This window comes from Aquarana catesbeiana, linkage group LG03 (assembly GCF_042186555.1).
Source record: "Aquarana catesbeiana isolate 2022-GZ linkage group LG03, ASM4218655v1, whole genome shotgun sequence".
NCBI classification, from domain to species: Eukaryota; Metazoa; Chordata; class Amphibia; order Anura; family Ranidae; genus Aquarana; species Aquarana catesbeiana.
In genome coordinates this window covers 628,868,070-628,890,534 of record NC_133326.1, presented here as the reverse complement: position 1 = coordinate 628,890,534, position 22,465 = coordinate 628,868,070, and the positions used below count along the sequence as shown (strand labels likewise).

Sequence of the window (22,465 nt, the reverse complement as noted above, 5' to 3'; positions counted from 1 at the left end):
TTATATGATGGCAACACTCTTCGGTAACTTGGTTATTCTCTCTACGGCAACACCACTCTTTGGTGACATGGGTTATCTCTCTTTTATGGTGCAATACTCTCTGGTAACGTGGCTATTTTCTTTTATGTAGCCCCTTTTGTCCCAAACAGGGGCTACTGTATCAATTTCGTTTTTTTGGCTAGGCTGTAGTTAGCTTATACTGACTGTATAGTTTTTCACCTGTTTTTTCCCCAAGCTTAACCACTTCAGCCCCGGAAGGATTTACCCCCTTAAATCACAAAAAGCGTATATTGATTGGTTTTCGCAAATGTTTATAGCGTCTACAAAATAGGGGATCGATTTATGGAATTTTTATTATTATATTTTTTTTTTTACTAGTAATGGCGGTGAGCAACTATTTTTATCATGACTGCGACATTGGGGTGGACAGATCGGACACTTTTGACACTTTTTTGGGACCAGTGACATTTATACAGCAATCAGTGCTATAAAAATGCACTGATTACTGTATAAATGACACTGGCAGGGAAGGGGTTAACACTAGGGGCGATCAAGGGGTTAAGTGTGTCCTAGGGAGGTGTTTCTAACTGTGGTGGGAGGGGACTGACTGGGAGTACAGAGAGATCACTGTTCCTAATCACTAGGAACAGACAATCACACTATACTCCCCTGACAGAACGGGGATCTGCTTTGTTTACACTGGCAGATCACTGTTATGCCTCTCTATGGAGCGATCGTGCGAGGATGGCGCTGTGCACACGCCCACTGTATCTATTACATGAAGCGCCATACCGGTTCGGCGATTTGCGCAATAGAGCCGCCCTGCCGCAGTAAACCTGCGGCGGTGGGTCGGCAAATGGTTAAGTTGGCTTGCGATTTCTCAAAGACACCAGTAGATGTCACTGGTCATAGTATGAGATATCACAAACAAAAATAAGTTATAACTATTTATATTTCTTCAGCCAGTAGGAGGTTTATGCCACTGGTGCGTGCTGGGGGAAGATATATCTATATATATAGATATATCTATATATATAGATATATCTATATATTTGTAGATATATATATCTATATATAGATATATATATATATATACAGTATCTCACAAAAGTGAGTACACCCCTCACATTTTTGTAAATATTTTATCATATCTTTTCATGTGACAACACTGAAGAAATGACACTTTGCTACAATGTAAAGTAGTGAGTGTACAGCTTGTATAACAGTGTAAATTTGCTGTCCCCTCAAAATAACTCAACACACAGCCATTAATGTCTAAACCACTGGCAACAAAAGTGAGTACACCCCTGAGTGAAAATGTCCAAATTGGGCCCAATTTCCTTCCCCGATGTCATGTGACTCGTTAGTGTTACAAGGTCTCAGGTTAATGGAGAGCAGGTGTGTTAAATTTGGTGTTATCACTCTCACTCTCTCATACTGGTCACTGGAAGTTCAACATGGTACCTCATGGCAAAGAACTCTCTGAGGATCTGAAAAAAGAATTGTTGCTCTACATAAAGATGGCCTAGGCTATAAGAAGATTGCCTAGACCCTGAAACTGAGCTGCAGCATGGTGGAAAAGACCATAAAGAGGTTTAACAGGACAGGTTCCACTCAGAACAGGCCTCACCATGGTCGACCAAAAGAAGATGAGTGCACGTGCTCAGCGTCATATCCAGAGGTTTTCTTTGGGAAATAGACGTATGAGTGCTGCCAGCATTTCTGCAGAGGTTGAAGTGCCAGTGCACACTGCATCAAATTGGTCTGCATGGCTGTCATCCCAGAAGGAAGCCTCTTCTAAAGATGATGCACAAGAAAGCCCGCAAACAGTTTGCTGAAAAAAAGCAGACTAAGGACATGGATTACTGGAAGCATGTCCTGTGGTCTGATGAGACCAAGATAAACTTATTTGGTTTATATGGTGACAAGCGTGTGTGGCAACAACCAGGCGAGGAGTACAAAGACAAGTGTGTCTTGCCTACAGTCAAGCATGGTGGTGGGAGTGTCATGGTCTGGGGCTGCATGAGTGCTACCGACACAGGGAGCTACAGTTCCTTGAGGGAACCATGAATGCCAACATGTACTGTGACATACTAAAGCAGAGCATGATCCCCTCCCTTCGAAGAATGGGCTGCAGGGCAGCATTCCAACATGATACCAAGCATGTCTCTAGACCTAAATCCTATTGAGCATCTGTGGGGCATCCTCAAAGGGAAGGTGGAGGAGCACAAGGTCTCTAACATCCACCAGCTCTGTGATGTCGTCATGGAGGATTGGAAGAGGACTCTAGTGGCAACCTGTGCATAGTTGCCAACATTGAAAAAAAAAAATGTGGGACACTTTTTTGGCTGTAGTCGGAGCCGTACAATAATTAGGGGGCAGGGCATTCGTTTGTAGGCGTGGCTTAGAAAAATCCATAAGTGCGGCGCGCGAAGCGCGTCGCGGCGAAAAATGGGCGTGGCTTACGTGAAAAGTGAGCGTGGTTTATGTGAAAAGTGGGCGTGGCATACGTGAAAGTGGACGTGGCTTAAATGGGCATGGCTCAAGAGGGTGTGGTTAGAGTCTGAGATGAATGAGGGATGGAGAGGGAAAGGGGGAGAAGGAAAGGGGGAGAGGGAAATGACGGGACAGCAGCCCCAGATCCTACACAATAGAAATATGTGTATTCTAGAAAGTTTAACAATCAGCAGATAAAGATACTCCAAACGCCTGGTGTTAACGCTTCAATCATCCCTGCACCATGGTTGTTATGGTGTCAGGATAATTGAAGCGCATTATTTCTATTATTACATTGTAATATAAAAATTAAATCATTCAACTCACCATAATGCCGAATCAGTGGGATCCCTGAGCGTGTCACTAGCCACGTCGCCTGCCACCAGCAGAGTCTGTCCTTGCATCAGGTGCCCCCGGCAGAGTCTGTCCTTGCATCAGGTGCCACCAGCAGAGTCTGTCCTTGCATCAGGTGCCCCCACCAGAGTCTGTCCTTGCATCAGGTGCCCCCGCCAGAGTCTGTATAGACCCCCTCAGTGCAGACCCCCTCCATCAGTGCAGATCCCCTCCATCAGTGCAGCCCCCCCTCAGTGCAGCCCCCCCTCTATTATTGCAGCCCCCCCTCAGTGCAGCCCCTCCTCTATTAGTGCAGCCCCCCTCAGTGCAGCCCCCCTCTATTAGTGCAGCCCGCCCTCTATTAGTGCAGCCCCCCCTCAGTGCAGCCCCCCTCTATTAGTGCAGACCCCCTCTATTCGTGCAGCCCCCCCTCAGTGCAGCCCCCCCCTCAGTTAGTGCAGCCCCCCCTCAGTGCAGCCCCCCCTCAGTTAGTGCAGCCCCCCCTCAGTTAGTGCAGCCCCTCCCTCAGTGCAGCCCCCCCTCAGTTAGTGCAGCCTCCCCTCAGTTAGTGCAGCCCCCCCTCAGTGCAGCCCCCCTCAGTTAGTGCAGCCCCCCCTGTTAGTGCAGCCCCCCCTCAATGCAGCCCGGCCCCCGCTCAGTGCAGGAGCGGCCGGTGTTCTGCCGAGAAAGTTCCACTCGGCAATGGAGGACCCCCTGTACTGCGCAGGTGCAACGCCGTGTCTTCTGCTCGCTTCAGTGGAGAGGGGAGGGGCCGTGCAGCTAAAGAAGGCGCTTCATTGGCTGCACGGATCGAGCCCCCTTCCCCTCTCCACTGAACACTAGAGGAAGAGAGAGCGGCGGCGCCGGCCCCCATTTTGCTGGAGCCCGCTGCTCCAAAAAAAAAAAAAAAAAAAAAAACAACATTCCCGATTTTCCTTATGGAAAATCCCGATTCGGGACACTCTCCAATCGGGACGAGGGTCCCAAAATCGGGATTGTCCCGGGAAAATCGGGACTGTTGGCAACTATGCCTGTGAAGCTCTGGTGAACTCCATGCCCAAGAAGGTTAAGGCAGTGCTGGAAAATAATGGTGGCCACACAAAATATTGACACTTGGGCCCAATTTGGACAGGGGTGCACTCACTTTTGTTGCCAGCGGTTTAGACATTAATGGCTGTGTATTGAGTTATTTTGAGGGGACAGCAAATTTACACTGTTATACAAGCTGTACACTCACTACTTTACATTGTAGCAAAGTATAATTTCTTCAGTGTTGTCACATGCAAAGATAAAATATTTACAAAAATGTGAGGGGTGTACTCACTTTTGTGAGATACTGTATATGGGATAGGCCATGTTCTCGCTCTATTTCCCTGGTCGAGGCCTAGGGAGGTGCTGCTGGATGGAGCTCTGCTGTTCAGCCCAATAGATTGTTTTGTGGTTTAACATGTGCTGAAGTGGTGCCAAAGCTGTCCTGCCCCGTCTGAGGAAGCAGTGCCAAGCAGGAGACCCAGGAGAGAGCACTTGCTGGAGAAAGATATGAAGAAGGCTGGTCTCTCACAAGGGCCTGATGACTCACTTGGAGGATGCACTAAAATTTGGGAACATGCTTAAAGGGGTGGCCAAAGGTTCTGAGACTATGAAGCTGGACATAGCTCTGGATCTGACGAGTCTGTAAGTGATCTGCTATGGTATCTGGGACTCCTAACCCGCCCTCACCTCCTTAACCATTCTCTGATAGTATGGATATTCTCTCTTGTATAGGGACAACACTCTCTGATAGTATGGATATTCTCTCTTGTATAGGGACAACACTCTCTGATAGTATGGATATTCTCTCTTGTATAGGGACAACACTCTCTGATAGTATGGATATTCTCTCTTGTATAGGGACAACACTCTCTGATAGTATGGATATTCTCTCTTGTATAGGGACAACACTCTCTGATAGTATGGATATTCTCTCTTGTATAGGGACAACACTCTTTGGTAACATGGCTATTCTCTCTTGTATGGTGACAACACTCTCTGGTAAAATAGCAGCATTGTATTGCAAGCATACGATGTTTTCAGTAACATTTTTCCTTCATGTGTCCCCATTGGCAGATTTCCCCTCTTTTCCTGTTACAGTAACCACTCTGAATTGTGTATTTTCCCTCATTTTCAGTCACAGTGACAAATAGAGAGGGTGACCTTCCCCAAAACGGACACAGACAGCAAAAATATGCTGATAATCTCTCTCTACTGCGTACAAAGCTAAATAAAAGTTTGTAGCTTAAACTTAAAAGAGACCCTGTCACTAGACCATTCATTTCAATACAAATCTTCCCATACAATGATATGTGCATTTAATTTTCTATTCCATTCTATTTTATGCTTGTTTACCTGTAAAATCCTCCCTTGTGTAAAAATCCAAAAGCCTGGAAGACTCAGAGTTCCCCTTTGCTCTTTCCCTGACAGCTACATGGATGTAAGGTCAGGAGGTAAGGGGCAGAGGAGCTGGACAGACAATAACTTTCCATAAGGGGAGAGGGCTATATTATGCAAATTGGGAGGGGGCTGTGCTAGGGAATTGATTCTACTGGATTGGATAAATTGTCTAGCAAGTTCAACAGCACATTGCAAGTACATCAAAAACCATTAATGAAAAAATATTAGGAATTAAATACGCATTTAAAATACTTGATTCGTATCACATTTGGACATTCACTATTAATGGCACCCAAAAGTGCGTCATGCGTTCTGCCGCGATTTGAGATCGCGAGATGATGTGAAACGGGGCCTTACAGAAATAGTTTGTAAAAGATGAATAAAGGATAAAACGTAGGTGTTGGCCCAAATGGCCAAACAAATTGTTTTATTTTTAAAGTAGCACCCAAAATAAAAAGGACAGTTGTCATCTGATTGGTAGGTGTGAGACTCCTCTTGCTTTTGGTGCACATTTGACACCCATCTGAAGCAGCAATGTCAGTAGCGGTGGTGAAGTCCTCCGTTCTCATGTTCGGAGGATCTCTGGCACATCTGGAGTTAAATGATGTGGTATTTTTTCTGTCCCCGGGTTCGGAAAATAATCTCACTCTCTGCGACAGGGGAAGCTTGAGGATTGTTATGCTGTTTGGGTCTTGGAAAAAATAGCTTGTTGATGTGATGACCTACAGATGTTTTCCAGGAGAGAGAGAGAGAGAGAGAGAGAGAGAGAGATGCTCTGCAGGGTTTTCGGCTTGTGTCAATTAATAAACTCAATTGTTAACAGCAGAAAACAGAAATAAACGATCTGCATATCTATAAAGGGAAGGATTGCTGAAAACAGAGGAAAGATGTTTCTATATCTGCAAGGGAATGCTAAAAATGATTTTCATGTCTCCAAAAGAGAAAGGAGAGGTGAGGAAGGATCTTTGTAGGGGAATAAGGTGCAACGCTCTGCAATGGAGGAGTATAAAGAGCAATGCAAAGTAAGGGAATGAAATAACAAAGTGAATGGGAAACAATACTCTGTGATGGAAGGGAATAGAGAGAATTATTCTGCAAAAGGAAGGGCATAGAGAATTGTACTTTGCAAGTGAAGGGAATAGAGAATGATAACATGTAAAGGAAGGGAATAGAGAATTGTACTCTGTAAAGGAAGGGAATAGAGAACTGTACTCTGTAAGGGAAGGGAATAGAGAACTGCACTCTGTAAGGGAAGGGAATAGAGAACTGTACTCTGTAAGAGAAGGGAATAGAGAACTGTTCTCTGTAAGAGAAGGGAATAGAGAACTGTACTCTGTAAGAGAAGGGAACAGAGAACTGTTCTCTGTAAGAGAAGGGAATAGAGAATTGTACTCTGTAAGAGAAGGGAATAGAGAACTGTACTCTGTAAGGGAAGGGAATAGAGAATTGTACTCTGTAAAGGAAGGGAATAGAGAACTGTACTCTGTAAGAGAAGGGAATAGAGAACTGTACTCTGTAAGAGAAGGGAATAGAGAACTGTTCTCTGTAAGAGAAGGGAATAGAGAACTGTACTCTGTAAGAGAAGGGAATGGAGAACTGTACTCTGTAAGAGAAGGGAATAGAGAACTGTTCTCTGTAAGAGAAGGGAATAGAGAACTGTACTCTGTAAGAGAAGGGAACAGAGAACTGTTCTCTGTAAGAGAAGGGAATAGAGAATTGTACTCTGTAAGAGAAGGGAATAGAGAACTGTACTCTGTAAGGGAAGGGAATAGAGAACAGTACTCTGTAAGTGAAGGGAATAGAGAACTGTTCTCTGTAAGGGAAGGGAGTAGAGAACTGTACTCTGTAAGGGAAGGGAATAGAGAACAGTACTCTGTAAGAGAAGGGAATAGAGAACTGTACTCTGTAAGGGAAGGGAGTAGAGAACTGTACTCTGTAAGGGAAGGGAGTAGAGAACAGTACTCTGTAAGAGAAGGGAATAGAGAACTGTACTCTGTAAGGGAAGGGAATAGAGAACTGTACTCTGTAAGAGAAGGGAATAGAGAACAGTACTCTGTAAGGAAAGGGAATAGAGAACCGTATCAAAATTTTTTGGGGAAACAGACAGGGTAAGGACAAGTAGTTGAATGGAGGACCAAACCATGGTATTCATATGCCATATAAACTTTATTAGAACAAAAAATATGTAATAGTGAAAAAATCAAAGGTGTATTAATCAATGGTGTATTATTTCCCCAGTTATCAGGAAGCCTTGGACTCATAGTCCATTAATTGGTCATTACTTTGTGGAAATCTATGACACATGTAGTATACAACTGCATAAAAATTATTGCGGTGCTGAAAAGTTCAAAATGAAATTGAAGAGTGGGAGGAATCCAATCACCAAATATATTGTGCAGATGTAGAAAGAGTCACTCGTCACCACGTGGTAATGTAGTCTGCTTACCAGAAGGTGTTAAGGATTAGGCATAGATGATAAATTCTCAATAGCATCCAGCAAATCCAGCCCACTGGAACCCCTCATCAGACCACAACATCCGTGGGATTTCCTTCACATATAAACATCTCCCAATGGTCACTTCAGAATTAGGCATTCAGGCATGTAGTCATCATATATCCGAGAAAAGAAAATGAAGGACCCATAGTGAAGCCTGTAATGATAGATAGAAACACTTTTATTGTAGTAACTTACAGTTGAAGCTTAACACAGCATGCATCAATGATAGGAACAAACGGCTGCAGCAATCAGCGTACGGATGTCAGCCTGCCTGACATGTTTCATCATAACAGATGTCTTCAGAGTCATGCCTCTGAAGACATCTGTTATGATGAAACATGTCAGGCAGGCTGACATCCGTACGCTGATTGCTGCAGCTGTTTGTTCCTATATTTATATTTGTATTTGGTAATTGGATTCCTCCCACTCTTCAATTTCATTTTGAACTTTTCAGCGCCGCAATAATTTTTATGCATGTGACTTTTTGTTTGTTATCTACGAACTTTGCTGGCCGCTTGCTTTTTACAGTTCAGCGCGAATTTTTACTTGTTTTTTGTAGTATACAACTAGCCCGGAAGGGACAAGGGGTTAGAGAGTAATGCTCTGTATGGTATGGGAAAAGAAAGCAGTATTCTGTAAGAAATGGGAATAGAGAGCAAAGCAAGGGAGTCAGTAGAGAGCAATGCTCTGTATGGGAAGGGAATAAAAGCAATAATCTGTACTGGAAGGGAATGAATAGCAATGATCTATAAGGGAACAGAATAGGGAGCAAAGCATGGAAGGCAATTAAGAGCAATACATTGTAAGTGAAGGCAATAGGGAACATAACTGTAGGGCAAGAAAATAGAGGGCAATACTCTATAATCAAAGGGAAGAAAAGGGCAATGCTCTGTAAGGGAAGGGGATATAGAGCAAAACATGGAAGGCAATAAAGAGCAGTACTGTAGGTAAAGGGAATAGAGAACAATAATCTGTAAAGGAAGGGAATTGAGAGCAATATTTTGTAAGGGAAGGCAATAGAAAGCTGAACTCTGTAAGGGCAGGACATATAGAGCAATACTTTATAATGGTAAAGAATAGAGAGTAATGCTTTGTAAAGGAAGATAATAGGGAGCATTATTCTGTACGAAAATAGAGTAGGGAGCAATACTCTGTAAGGGAAGGGAATAAAGAGCAATGCAATTTAAGGGAACAGAATAGAGCTCAATGCTCTGTAAATGAAGAAAATAGCAATTTTCTGTAAGGCAAGGGAAAAGAGAGCAATTTGCTGCGAGGAAAGGGAATAAGAAGTGAGGTTCTTTAAGGAAAAGAAAAATAATCAGGTGCCATGATAAGATAAACAATACTTTTTATGTTTCTACAATGGATACAGGATTAGGGGTCTGACGCAGTCATGGTTTTGGTATCTTTATTAAAGTAAGGGGTATGTCAGAGTAATGCTCTGCAGCCTACCAAGGATAAACTGGTTAACTTAGTAACCCTCATTTCCTACAAGGTAAGGGCTCAATGTTGAAATGCTCTGCAGATCTGGTAATTAAGGTTCTGCATAATTATTAAATAGTAGTTGTCTAACAGAAGCAGAAGAGGGGTGAATGGAGTATGACTTTGCAGCTTTATGAAAATGAAAGGGGTGGGTGAGCCACTAAAAAGGACTGGGGGATCAGGGAGCAGCTTCTAAGAAAGGGCTTGGTGGAGTAATGCTCTGCAGCTTTCAGAAAGGCAGATGCAATGCTCTGAGGATCTCGCAGAGGAGCAGATAGCATGATATTGAGCAGGCAGTGCATGAGTTACTATTGTGATGCCCTCCAGATCTGTGGTATTCTCCTGACACTGCTGTTTAATGACACCTGATCCTAGCTGATGCAACTACTGCGGCCCCCCTGACACGCAACCATCCTGTACACACACACACACATATATATATTAACAAACAAATTCTCATACACCGGCTCTGTGCTCATACCAAGTTCCCAGGCCCGAGGGTATGAAAACTTTTCCATAGAAATAGCCTTGTTGTTGCCCTGAGCCTCCAATGAGATTCTGTTTGCTTTTCTAGCCCACACCAGAAACATAGCAGCTGTGGCCACCCAGCTGTCATGGCTCCCAATCTGAGCATGCTCAGCTAGAAGGCTCCGTCAGTTTTCTTTTACAGAAGCTGGATGGCCACTGGCTAATGGCATAGGTCAAGCCTGTACAAAGCTGGTATGTTGCTGCCAGCAAAGACACGGTGAATGGCTGAGAATGTAATGTCCTGACATTTATTCAGCCCAATACAAAGAGTTTACATTGAGAAAAGGTCTCCGTCACATTGCAGACAACATGTACATAATAGGGTGCCCTCTGTACTGACATGTCTTCCGGAAGGAGGTGTGTGAGGCCAGGGCACAGACAGGCCAACCATCCACACTGACTGATTCCCACTAACTGACTGCATGGCTGACAACAATTTACTGATCAGCAGATAGCTGTCACATGCTTGTAATGCTTGGCGTTTTTTTTTACTATTACATTGTTTTATAGTGACACATATAACTAGGAATTTATCGCTCTCCAAGCAATTGTACACATTCAAAAAGTTGGTTATCCAAAAACTTTGTTTTTCAGTTATAGGTGGACAATTGAGGGAGGAATCATTCACTATACTCGTCTCTAGCTAATGTCCCTTTCTTCATATCGGAGAGATAGACTGAACCAAGAAAGAAAGCACAGTCATAAGAGCCATTTATAGAGACCGCCTGGAAATAGTAATCAAATCAGCAGGGCATAACGATGTCAAAAAAAAGAATTTATTAATGAAAAATACGTAATTGCAAACCAACCAAAGATTATTGAAAAAAAACCTCGACCATTCACCATCTAAAATGACAATGTTGTCACTAGCTAGATGCCACCTGTGCATCATAGCTCCCAACTGTCCCTGATTTGGAGGGACTGTCCCTGATTTGGAGCAATGTTCCTCTGTCCCTCATTCCTCTTCATTTGTCCCTCATTTTGGTCTGATCTATATAGTTGTATATAAAATGCACTTTTTATCTATCAAAAAGTGTTTTCCAGTGCTAAACCTTTCATCTGATTTCCAAATTGCTGCATTTGTAAATTCCAAAAGCCAATATAAAGGAATAGTAGTGGTATAAAAAGCACTTGTGGGTTTTACCAATCTTGTTTTTTTTACACAATTCTCGTTTAAGGGGGCGTGGCAAGGGGTGTGTCCTATGCCTGCATACTTTTGCTGATAGGTGTCCCTCATTCCCATCTCAAAAAGTTGAGAGGTATGCGTGCATGCATGCTTCCACACATAATAATATCAAATAATGTTGATGCTAAAATTGTATATTCCTCTGGATGCGGTAACAGAGTGGTACAGTTAGTGTCACCGCCAAATCTGTGTCAACCAAATGGCAATAGGGGGCTAAAATAACTGAAGAGCTCCAAACTGTTGGGGGGATCAAATGACCTTCATACTGACAGTCTATTGGAGAGGGTCTGCCCACTGTAATGGCAGTGGAATGGATGATTGTAGCACCAGTATGTGAGTATCGTTAATGGGAACAAAGACCAAAGTATGATCTTATAGATGGCTGTGCATGAACATGCAGACTGTAGTCAAGTTCTGTGTGGACAGGAGCAGCATGAAAAACAGCATGATAGGTGGTACAGTGGGGACGGAAAGTATTCAGACCCCCTTAAATGTTTCACTCTTTGTTATATTGCAGCCATTTGCTAAAATCATTTAAGTTCATTTTTGTCCTCATTATTGTACACACAGCACCCCATATCAGACCAGAGAATCTTATTTATCACCATCTTGGAGTCCTTCAGGTGTTTTTTTAGCAAACTCCTTTCATGTGTCTTGCACTGAGGAGAGGCTTCTATCGGGCCACTCTGCCATAAAGCCCCGACTGGTGGAGGGCTGCAGTGATGGTTGACTTTCTACAACTATCTCCCATCTCCCGACTGCATCTCTGGAGCTCAGCCACAGTGATCTTTGGGTCCTTCTTTACCTCTCTCACCAAGGCTCTTCTCCCCCGATAACTCAGTTTGGCCGGACGGCCAGCTCTAGGAAGGCTTCTGGTTGTCCCAAACGTCTTCCATTTAAGGATTATGGAGGCCACTGTGCTCTTAGGAACCTTAAGTGCAGCAGAAATTTTTTTGTAACCTTGGCCAGATCTGTGCCTTGCCACAATTCTGTCTCTGAGCTCTTCAGGCAGTTCCTTTGACCTCATGATTCTCATTTGCTCTGACATGCACTGTGAGCTGTAAGGTCTTATATAGACAGGTGTGTGGCTTTCTTAATCAAGTCCAATCAGTATAATCAAACACAGCTGGACTCAAATGAAGGTGTAGAACCATCTCAAGGATGATCAGAAGAAATGGACAGCACCTGAGTTAAATATGAGTGTCACAGCAAAGGGTCTGAATACTTAGGACCATGTGATATTTCAGCTTTTCGTTTTTAATAAATCTGCAAAAATGTCAACAATTCTGTGTTTTTCTGTCAATATGGGGTGCTGTGTGTACATTAATGAGGAAAAAATGAATTTAAAAACTTAAATGATTTTAGCAAATGGCTGCAATATAACAAAGAGTGAAAAATGTAAGGGGGTCTGAATACTTTCCGTCCCCACTGTATATTCACTAGGGCTGAAACAACTAATCGATTAATCGACAACTAATCGATTATGAAATTAATCGATTACTATTTTCATAATCGATTAATCGGCCAGTAACATAATGGGGTTAAAAAAGCTAAAGTTAGCCCTATATTGTACAAAAATAGCAAATAATCTCTACTGTAAATATTACTTTCACTGTTGCACAGTAAAAAAACGAATTTCTGTTCTGTTCGAAAATCTGCAAAACAGTCTAGAATTTTTTTTTCTTTAAATAAAAAAATTTGATCGGAGTCCAGATTCAACCTCCTAAAAGTATATAGAGTATATCTCTACTGTCTGTTATTCTCAGAGAGGATTAAAGATTTTACTCCCTAACCATATAGTTGGTTATTTATATTTACCCCTGCGTATAGGAATAAATTGCCTTTTTTTAAACTTTACATATTAACTAAATTATACACCACACATTTCTTTAAGGTTATTAACCGATTAATCGATTAATTGAAACAATAATCGGTCAACGAATCGATTATGAAAATAATCGTTAGTTGCAGCCCTAATATTCACATATCCAGGGATCAATGGAGGGGCTCCGTTGATCCAAAACAGGCACATAGCCAATGCAGTGGAAGGCTCGTCCTCCTTTCAAACCACCAGCTATGACCAGATACGTGAAGGAAACCACACATACATGTCTGGAACTGCTCCAAGGAGGCTGCACCACTATGTGTTCCTGAACACTGTCTCACACTCCCCTACCGACAATCAGACGGTTAGATCCCCATCGCTCCAGCCGTAGTACACGGGAAGCAGGAGATGCAGAGGATGGCGTCAGATGCACTGAGGTGTGATGTCAACGCGTTTCGTTGGGAGACCCCAGCTTCGTCAGGACGTGGCGCCCTCTAGCTGTGGTGTGTTTAAATACACTTTCATGTCCAGCCTATCTTTTCTGGAGGGAAGCCAAAACCACAATGTATACAAATAAGGGTGATGCTTTTCATTCTTAAGGGCCACATAGATAGATTGCACATAACATTGCACACACGGCAGACATCATATCAGATAAAAATAAAAGAAATTGAAAAAATAAATAGAACATGAGAAATAATGATCCTTTCTTCACCCCACCTTACCCACTACTTACTCCTGTTCCTACTCTCACTAATGCCATACTCCACCCTACCACGCCCAACCTCTTTTTCCACCTAATGCCACACCCTATCCCTCCAACCTTACCCGCCATGTACTCCTCCTAATACCACGCTCCACTGCATCTCACCCACTTTTACGCCTCCTAATGCCACACTCCACTGCATCTCACCCAATCTTACCCCTCCTAATGCCTCACTCCACTGCATCTTACCCACTCTTACTCCTCCTAACGCCACACTCCACTGCATCTCACCCACTCTTACCCCTCCTAATGCCACACTCCACTGCATTTCACCCAATCTTACCCCTCCTAATGCCTCACTCCACTGCATCTCACCCACTCTTACTCCTCCTAACGCCACACTCCACTGCATCTCACCCACTCTTACTCCTCCTAATGCCACACTCCACTGCATCTCACCCACTCTTACTCCTCCTAATGCCACACTTTATGTACCACACCCACCAATTCTGTTCTTACTTTCACTAATGCCACACTTCATCCCATCTCACCCACCACTTACTCCTGCCACACTCCACCATACCACACCCACCTTTTTTCCCTCCTAATGCGATACCCCCCCAATCTCACCCACCACTTATCCTACTAGTGCCACGAACTCTATTACATCTCAAACACCTCCTACTTCTCACAATGCCATGCTTCACCCACCTCATCCATCATTTACTCCTTCTGTTACTCCTAATGCTTCTAATCCTTCACCTCACGTCACCAACACTTTTTTTCTCCTTTTGATCATTCTGTTGCTACACTCCATCTCACCTCACCACCACTTAGTCTTCCTCTTTAGGCTGATCATATATTATAGAATCCTCTTATTCAATTTCCTTTACCTTCATTTATATAGTGCAAGGTCCTGCCTGATCCAAGTTTTTAGGTTTGACCTAAATACTATATGGTTTCGGTAAATCTAAAGGAAAATTGTACAAGAAAATTGTATAATGTATGGCCAGCCTAATTCCCCTTAATGCCACAAACCAACCCACCTCCCCACCACTTTCTCCTTCTCTTAGTACACAAAACAGTGCACTGCAATACATGATATTGCATTGCTGTGCATTGTGTGTGTGCTACATAGCAAAAAAATTGCGTGTCCAAATTTGGGTCCATTGTGTTGGCAGCCTATTTAAAAATATTACACTACCCTAACATGATAAGGGTGTCCTTTTATGAAACTGAGATCAGCGGCGATCCCGAGTCTCACCGCTGATCTCAGCGCTTTACCAGTTTATGAAACTGAGATAATCAGTGGAGAACATGTTCTCCGCTGATTATCTCAGCAGAGTGAGAATTCACAGAAACGGCCAGTTTATGAAGGTGCGATCTCCACACCTCACTGGCGATCTGTGACAGAATTCTCACTTTCTGATTCACCATTTCAGAAGTGGAGAATCAGAGTGAGAAGCCTGAAACTGGCTGATATTCTGGAGAAAGAAAGAAGTCTTTTGACTTCTTTCTTTCACCAAACAGTCAGAGCACACCTTCCCCACCATTACACACCCCAAAACCAGCAGGATAGGAATTTATAGTGTGTGTATATATATATATATATATATATATATATATATATATATATATGTATATATATATATATATATGTATATATATATATATATATGTATATATATATATATATATATATATATATATATATATATATATATATATATATGTATATATATATATATACATACATACATATATATATATATATATATATATATATATATATGTATATATATACATTTATATATATATATATATATACATATATATATATATATGTATATATATATATATATAGCTATATATAGATACATCTATATATAGATATATATATATATATATCTATATATAGATGTATCTATATATAGCTATATATATAGATATATATATATTTTTTTTTAGATGTTCACGTCTCTGGCTGGGTTCACACTTGTGCGATGCGTGAACCAGCGTGATTCCTGTGCGGGTTTTCACATCGCACCTACATTGACATCTGCGCACCACTGCGGGTGTCAATGTAAAGTTAATGACACCCCCAGATCATTTCACAGATCGCAGTGCGAACTATGTAATGGTGCAGGAATCGGATCGCATGGGTGTTCACACCCATGCGATCCGATTCCAGTGCGGACCAAATAAAGGGTCCTGTACCATTTTGGTGCAAATGCAATATGATTTAGGGCCAGTTCCCACTGCTGCGGTGTCCGAGATCGGATGTGATTCGCACCGCAGTGCAAAATCACATCCGATCTCTGTGCGATGCGATTTCAGCCATACAGATAGTATTGCTAAATATGCATTGCCCTCAGACCAAACTCTTACAGGACCCTTTTTTTGGTCCACAGCAGAATCGGATTGCATGGGTGTTCACACCCATGCGATTCGATTACTGTCCGAGTTTGCAGATCGCACTGCGATATGCGAACTGATTTGGGGGTGTTAACTTTTAGGCCCAGTTCACACTTGTGCGATGCCGGACATCGCACAGGCATCGCATGTTATTTGCAGCACACTGCCATTCACATTACATGCGATGTCTGTGCGGTGCGATATCAGCTGTACAGATAGTATGGCTGATATCGCACCGCATTCGGTGCAAACACGCACAGAACCCTTTTTTCTGTTCGGACCAGAATCGGATCGCATGTGTGTTCACACATATGCGATCCGATTCATGTCCGAACTGTCAGTTCGCAGTGCGATATGCAAGCTGATCTGGGGGTGTCCTTAACAATGTATTGACACTCCCCAGCGATTCGCATATGGAAGTGTGAACTGACATGCGAGTCGGTGCGATGCGGGAACCCGCAGTGGATTCGCAGTGTTCTCGCATCGCACCAGTTTATCAATTTTTATGTTTATCTATAATGAAATATATTTTATTTTAATTTATTAATAAATATTTATACTTGTATACTTTATTAAAATTATTTTTTTAATGATTATAAATGTATTTTGCATTTATATGAATGGTGTATAGCTGCATTACATATGTGCATTACATTCATTTACTATACACCATTCACATTTAAATAGGAACATGTATGATCTTTAAATATTGATAAAAACAATGTTTTTTTTATAATTAGGTTAATGTATATTGTGTAGGGGGAATTTATCTTTATTATTTTATTAATATGTTGGGGAATAATGTGCTGATTTGTGTTAAACTTTTGTATTTTATGGTTCCTCATACTGTAATCCCGCTACATCACACGAGATTACAGTGAGAGGAGCCATTCTCAGGAGTTCCCGGCGTTTGTAGATCGCTCCTCAACTCAACATGAGAAGCGATCTACACACTTTCATAAACAGGCACTCAGAGGAGAGCGATCTCCTCTGAGAATGCCTGAGAACTGAAAAGCGGTATTTTACCGCACTTTCATAAAAGGACACCATAATGCATGTGTCTGATGCACTGCAATGGATTGTAAAAGTGTGACTGAAGCCTACAAACTTATCTAAACCCAAAGTGTATCTAAGGATCTACATTTAAGGATTGGTAAAGTGCAATATATACATTTTTTGTCTTTGAGCATAGATACACTTTAATTTCTTCCAACTTGCTGTCTAAGTGCTCCTGGAGTCCTCTTTCCATATCTTTGTAAGGGAGTGCAAGGGATGGCTTTTGATCCTGCCTTCCCATGTGAGTAATTAAGTTTCTTCCTACCAGTTGTTTTCATTCTTTAGCTTGGAGTAAACTTATTCCCTGAACATCTTCAGTAATACCACTCTACACTAACAGCTCTGCTCCAAGGGGTGGGGGCTACTGAGCTGTGACACCAGCTGTACAAAGCAGAAGGCACAATTGTGTAAGACTAATGACCCAATGTACAGACATTCCTAGTACCTACCACCCTAGTTTTTATTTTCATGGGTGACAAAAAAGGCCTACTGGTATGGCATTTGCTTTAAACAATGTTTTTTACAAACAGCACAGTGGATTTTAAAGGAGATGTATCGCCAGTGCTATTTTGGCAATACTTTTTCCTGTGGGTCACAGCCCGTTCTGCGTCTGGGATCCACCCAAAAGTCTGGACCGGCACCCAGCTCAGCCTCTCAGCGAGCCACTGAGAGCCTGAGCCAGCCCCTCCCTCCCCCCTTCACAGCCCAGCACTCCAGTGATCCCTGCAGGGGCAAAGCAGAGAGCCGGTGACTGACAAATCTCCAAATCTCTTTTTTTTTTCACTGCTGTGCAAAATTATAAACACAACACTTTTGTGTTTGCTCCTATTTATCAAGAGCGCAATGCAAAGATCTACAATTTTTTCTATGTACACAAAAGGCCTATTTCTCTCAAATATTGTTCACAAATCTGTCTAAATCTGTGTTAGTGAGCACTTCTTCTTTGAGATAATCCATCCACCTCACAGGTGTGGCATATCAAGACACTGATTAGACAGCATGATTATTGCACAGGTGTGCCTTAGGCTGGCCACAATAAAAAATGTGCAGTTTTATCACACAACACAATGCCACAGATGTCGCAAGTTTTGAGGGAGCATGCAATTGGCATGCTGACTGCATAACTACTAAATAACTAAACTAATAACATTTATTGGTGGTCAGTGGGAAGAAAGTAATAGGCTTGGAACTGCATGCACAGCATAGGTGGAGGGCCTGCATGACTGAGTTGCTGAGCAGGCTACAGTCAGGCAGTTCAAGAGGTTTGGTTTTAAAGTGTGGGTAAGGCCGGCCATACATGGTTCGGATCTCAGCCGGGTCAGCAGGAATCAGCTAAGATACGAAGTGTTAATGGGCAGGCTGAATGTACCAAGCTGATCGATCGATCAACTTGGGCACAACCATCCTAACGGATTCTCTTACGATTATTGCTAGCGGCTTCTATAGCCACTAGCGATAATCACTGTCTTGTGCTGCCCGCCCCCCCCACGCCGGAGGTGGATAATGGCTCAGCAGGAGGGATTCGCCTGTGAGCACTGTCTGTGTTGATGTGGGAATCGTGCAAATTTCCTTCCTGCAACCCATGGTTGCAGGAAAGAAATTTGCACCGTGTATGGCCTGCCTAAGGCTTACCTTATTGGATGACCAAGGAGGGGTGGGGGGGTAGAATGTTCCTGGGGTGTGGCACCAGTGGTCTAGCAGAAGGGTGGGAGTTGCTAGTCGATCAGTGGGAGCCAGGACAGCAACGAAGACACTTGCCAGGTCAAGGCACTTTTATATGTAAGCAGCCATTTGGCTATTTCTTTTTTATAATGTTTTAATTAAACAGTATTACGCTATGGATGTTTATTAATGTTTTCACATATCCTGCCTAACACTATCAGGAGGAAGGTTCCTATACATCTCCAGTCATACTATATGCGAACAGGCATCATCCTGCCAAACCTACATTTGACTTTCTTTTTAACTAAAGAAGTCAAATCTTTCTGGTAAGCAGATCACTTATCCGGTACACTTCAGGTGTTGTCCTAGTGCTTGGTGAAGAATCACTGATTACTTGTTTGGAAGAAATCTCCACACAGAAAGGATCATCTTTTGTTTGGGACTTTTTATTCACACATTCATGCAATGACATTTTGCTTCATTGCAATTTGTTTAACCGTTTTGTTTTTTTGTTACGTTTCGCGTTTTTGTGTATCTATTTACTATTCACTGTTTTGTAGTTGTTTGTCATCACTTGATATATCAACACCAGCGCCCCCTACCTCACTACACAGAAACAAAGACACTTGCCTGCCCTCCCTCCCCTCAAATTTCTGATGTTTTTTTGCCTGTGGTTGTTTTTCTTAAAGGGGCAATGGGTGCTGTAGATTGGCTGTTGCTCGGGGTGTTCTTTGCGCATGGATTTGGGTCCAGCTTTGTCATAGCAGCAGGCAGGGGTCTTAGGTTTTTGAAGGTGGACATTGTCAAAAAACAGTAGGTGGAGTGTAATGGGTTGGGTCCATCTCGGTATGGTTGTACCTTCCCTACCCAGTGATGTCAATAAGGGGCCATTGGTCATCGGGCTGCATCAGTGGAAAACTGGTAATAAATTGTCCCCAGGCTGGTGTAACTGCGGCTGGGGCTGGAATAGGAATGTGATGGTTGATACAGCCGATGCAATAGCAGAAAACATGCCTTCATTAACCTAAGACTCATGGAAAAGTCACTTAGGCACATTATGGTTGAAATGTATGTTGTTCACATAGTTATTTTGTTATTTATGCTTTGTTAATAAAAGGCTGCTATGGCCATTTAAATTCAAATTATGTGGTTGTGTCATTATCTGGGTAGTTGGGTGGTATGGATTAGAAAGGGAAGGTCATGGCAGCTGCAACATCAGCAAAATCTCAGTTATGCCCCCCCCCCCCCTTGATTACAGTGAAGGTCAGAATGCTACCCTGACACAAAGCTAATAAAATAATTGATGTCATGCTGTTGCATTTGCCATGGGACTACGTAGGTACTATCAGGGAGGTCAAACAGTCACAGCTCAAAGAACCCCTGGCAAGTGCTGATGAAACTCTGGTAGACCAATGTACTGGGTACATAGGAAAAATTCCTCTTACTTTGGTGTTCAATGAGAAGAATGCCCCCTTACAGGGTACCAGCAGGGAGGTCAATCAGTCACAGCTCAAAGAACCCCTTGCAAGCTCTAACTCTGGTGGTCCACGGAACCCTGGTTGAGAAAGATTGATTTATAGGGTTGATTATGTTGCTGTTGTTTCTTACATTATGGAATTTGATAAAAAGTCAGGGTTATACTTTAATTTCTACATAATTTTTAATTATAGTAGCCTTTATCAACCTTATTACTTCCAAAGAACCCATAAAATAATCTTCAGGTCTCGGGGAACCCTGATAAAACCAATTTATTTGGGGTAAATAGGAAAAATGCCTCTTACATTAGTGGGCAGTGAGAAAAATGCCACCCTCACAGATAACTAATAAGATAATTGGTGTCATGTTGTAGCATTGATGATTAAACTATATAGATAGCATCAGGGAGGTCAATTAGCCACAGCTCACAGAACCCCTGGCAAACCTCTGGTGGAATTCTGGTGGTCCTCGGAACCCCGGTTGAGAAATACTAATTTATAGGGTTGACGATGTCACTGTTTCCAATATGGGTTTTGATAACAAGGCAGGGTTGTGCTTTAGTTTATTAAGAAAGATATATGCAGATGGGAAATGAGCACAAGTGGCAGACTAAATGACACAGAGGGTTACAATGTCTTCCTCTCCTCGTCCATTGCAAATGTGAGTTACGTATGGCTCCATCTGTACTTGATGAATGATGGTACATATTGCAAATCGCTTCTCATTAAGCAACTGAAGGCACTTTGCCTGGCACAATGTGTATGACAGAGGTGCATAACGAGGTGGCAAATTTTGCTGGCAGCGACGATGATCCATCAGTTATTCTAAGGAGGCTGGAAGCCCAGTTGTAATAAAGCAATAGGTGTCACAGGGCATGGTTGGTGTAATGTTCATTAGAGAGGGGCTTATGGAAAAAGCCTGATGATTGTATTCTGGGAAGATCAGAGCTCAGTTAAAATTGAAGTACATTAAATCAACATCATCTGTATTCCTAATGGGATTTAAGAAGAACGTAGAACTTGTCGGAAGAATAAACCAGGCAAATACATATTTTTATTATATATATAATCCCTAAGGGATTTATTCGTTTTTTTTTTTTAAGCATTGAATTTTTTTTAATCAAGCTGCCATTAAATAATTTTAAATAGATAGCCATAACATAACTATTGCAAATGGCTTTTACTGCTTGAAAATAAAGATTTATATCCTTACGTTGTATAGCGTTTTTTATCCAAACTCCTTGAACATCTGGTCTACAACCGACTGAGCGAACACCTCGCCAAGAATAACCTTCTTGATCCCCTTCAGTCTGGATTTCACCCTAAACACTCCACAGAAACCGCCCTCCTAAAACTAACAAACAATCTACTAACAGCCAAAACCAATGGACATTATTCTGTATTCCTACTCCTGGACCCCTCTGCTGCTTTTGATACGGTTGACCACCCCCTCCTCCTTAAAAACTCCATGCCTTTGGTTTCTGTGACTGTACTCTTCGCTGGTTCGCTTCCTACTTATCCAACCGCACCTTTAGCGTTACTTACAATTTTCCTTCCTGCTCTCCTCTTCCTTTCTCTGCTGGGGTCCCCCAAGGTTCTGTTCTTGGACCTCTCTTATTCTCAATCTACAACTCCTCCCTGGGTCATACCATCTCTACGCCATCGACATCCAGTTTTATCTCTTTATCTACCCCTCAGCTCACTCCCTCATGTATCACTAATTTACTAACAGACATATCAGTCTGGATGTCACACCACTTCCTCAAACTCAATCTATCGAAAAAACCAAACTTGTTATATTTCCTCCCCACGCGCCCATTCCCCTGATCTCTCTGTCAAGATCGATGACACAACTATCAACCTGTCCCCACATGCCAAGGTTCTAGGTATAATCCTGGACTCTGATCTATCCTTTAGGCCCCACATCCAATCACTGTCCAAATCTTGCCACCTCAACCTCCGCAACATTTCCAAAATACGTCTCTTTCTAACCAATGACACCACTAAGCTCCTAGTTCACTCCTGGTCATCTCTCAATGACACCACTAAGCTCCTAGTTCACTCCCTGGTCATCTCTCGCCTTGACTACTGCAACTCCCTCCTTATTGGCTTAATTTTACATAGGATATCCCTCCCTTCAGTCCATCATGAATGCTGCTGCCAGGCTCATCCACCTTACCAACCACTCCGTGTCTGCTACTCCTCTCTGTCAATCCCTCCATTGGCTCCAGCTCACCCAAAAAAATAAATTCAAAATACTAACAACAACTTACAAAGCCATCCACAATTCAGCCCCAGCTACATTACTAACCTAGTCTCAAAATACCAACCTATTTGTTCTTTTCGTTCCTCCCAAGACCTCCTGTTCTCTAGC

General features: G+C 42.5%; 1 protein-coding gene and 1 long non-coding RNA gene across 7 annotated transcripts in view; one reads left to right on the top strand and one right to left on the bottom strand.

Annotated features, from left to right (window-relative positions):
- ADGRL1 (adhesion G protein-coupled receptor L1) overlaps positions 1 to 22,465 on the top strand; it is a 631,260-nt gene that overhangs the window by 390,151 nt on the left and 218,644 nt on the right. The gene's annotated exons all lie outside the window — the stretch shown is intronic.
- The window catches only part of LOC141133217 (uncharacterized), a 101,135-nt gene that overhangs the window by 476 nt on the left and 78,194 nt on the right, over positions 1 to 22,465 (bottom strand). Inside the window, exon 3 of the long non-coding RNA XR_012243021.1 lies at positions 7,706 to 7,910. This is a non-coding gene — a long non-coding RNA (uncharacterized lncRNA). The remainder of the gene's footprint in view (positions 1 to 7,705; positions 7,911 to 22,465) is intronic.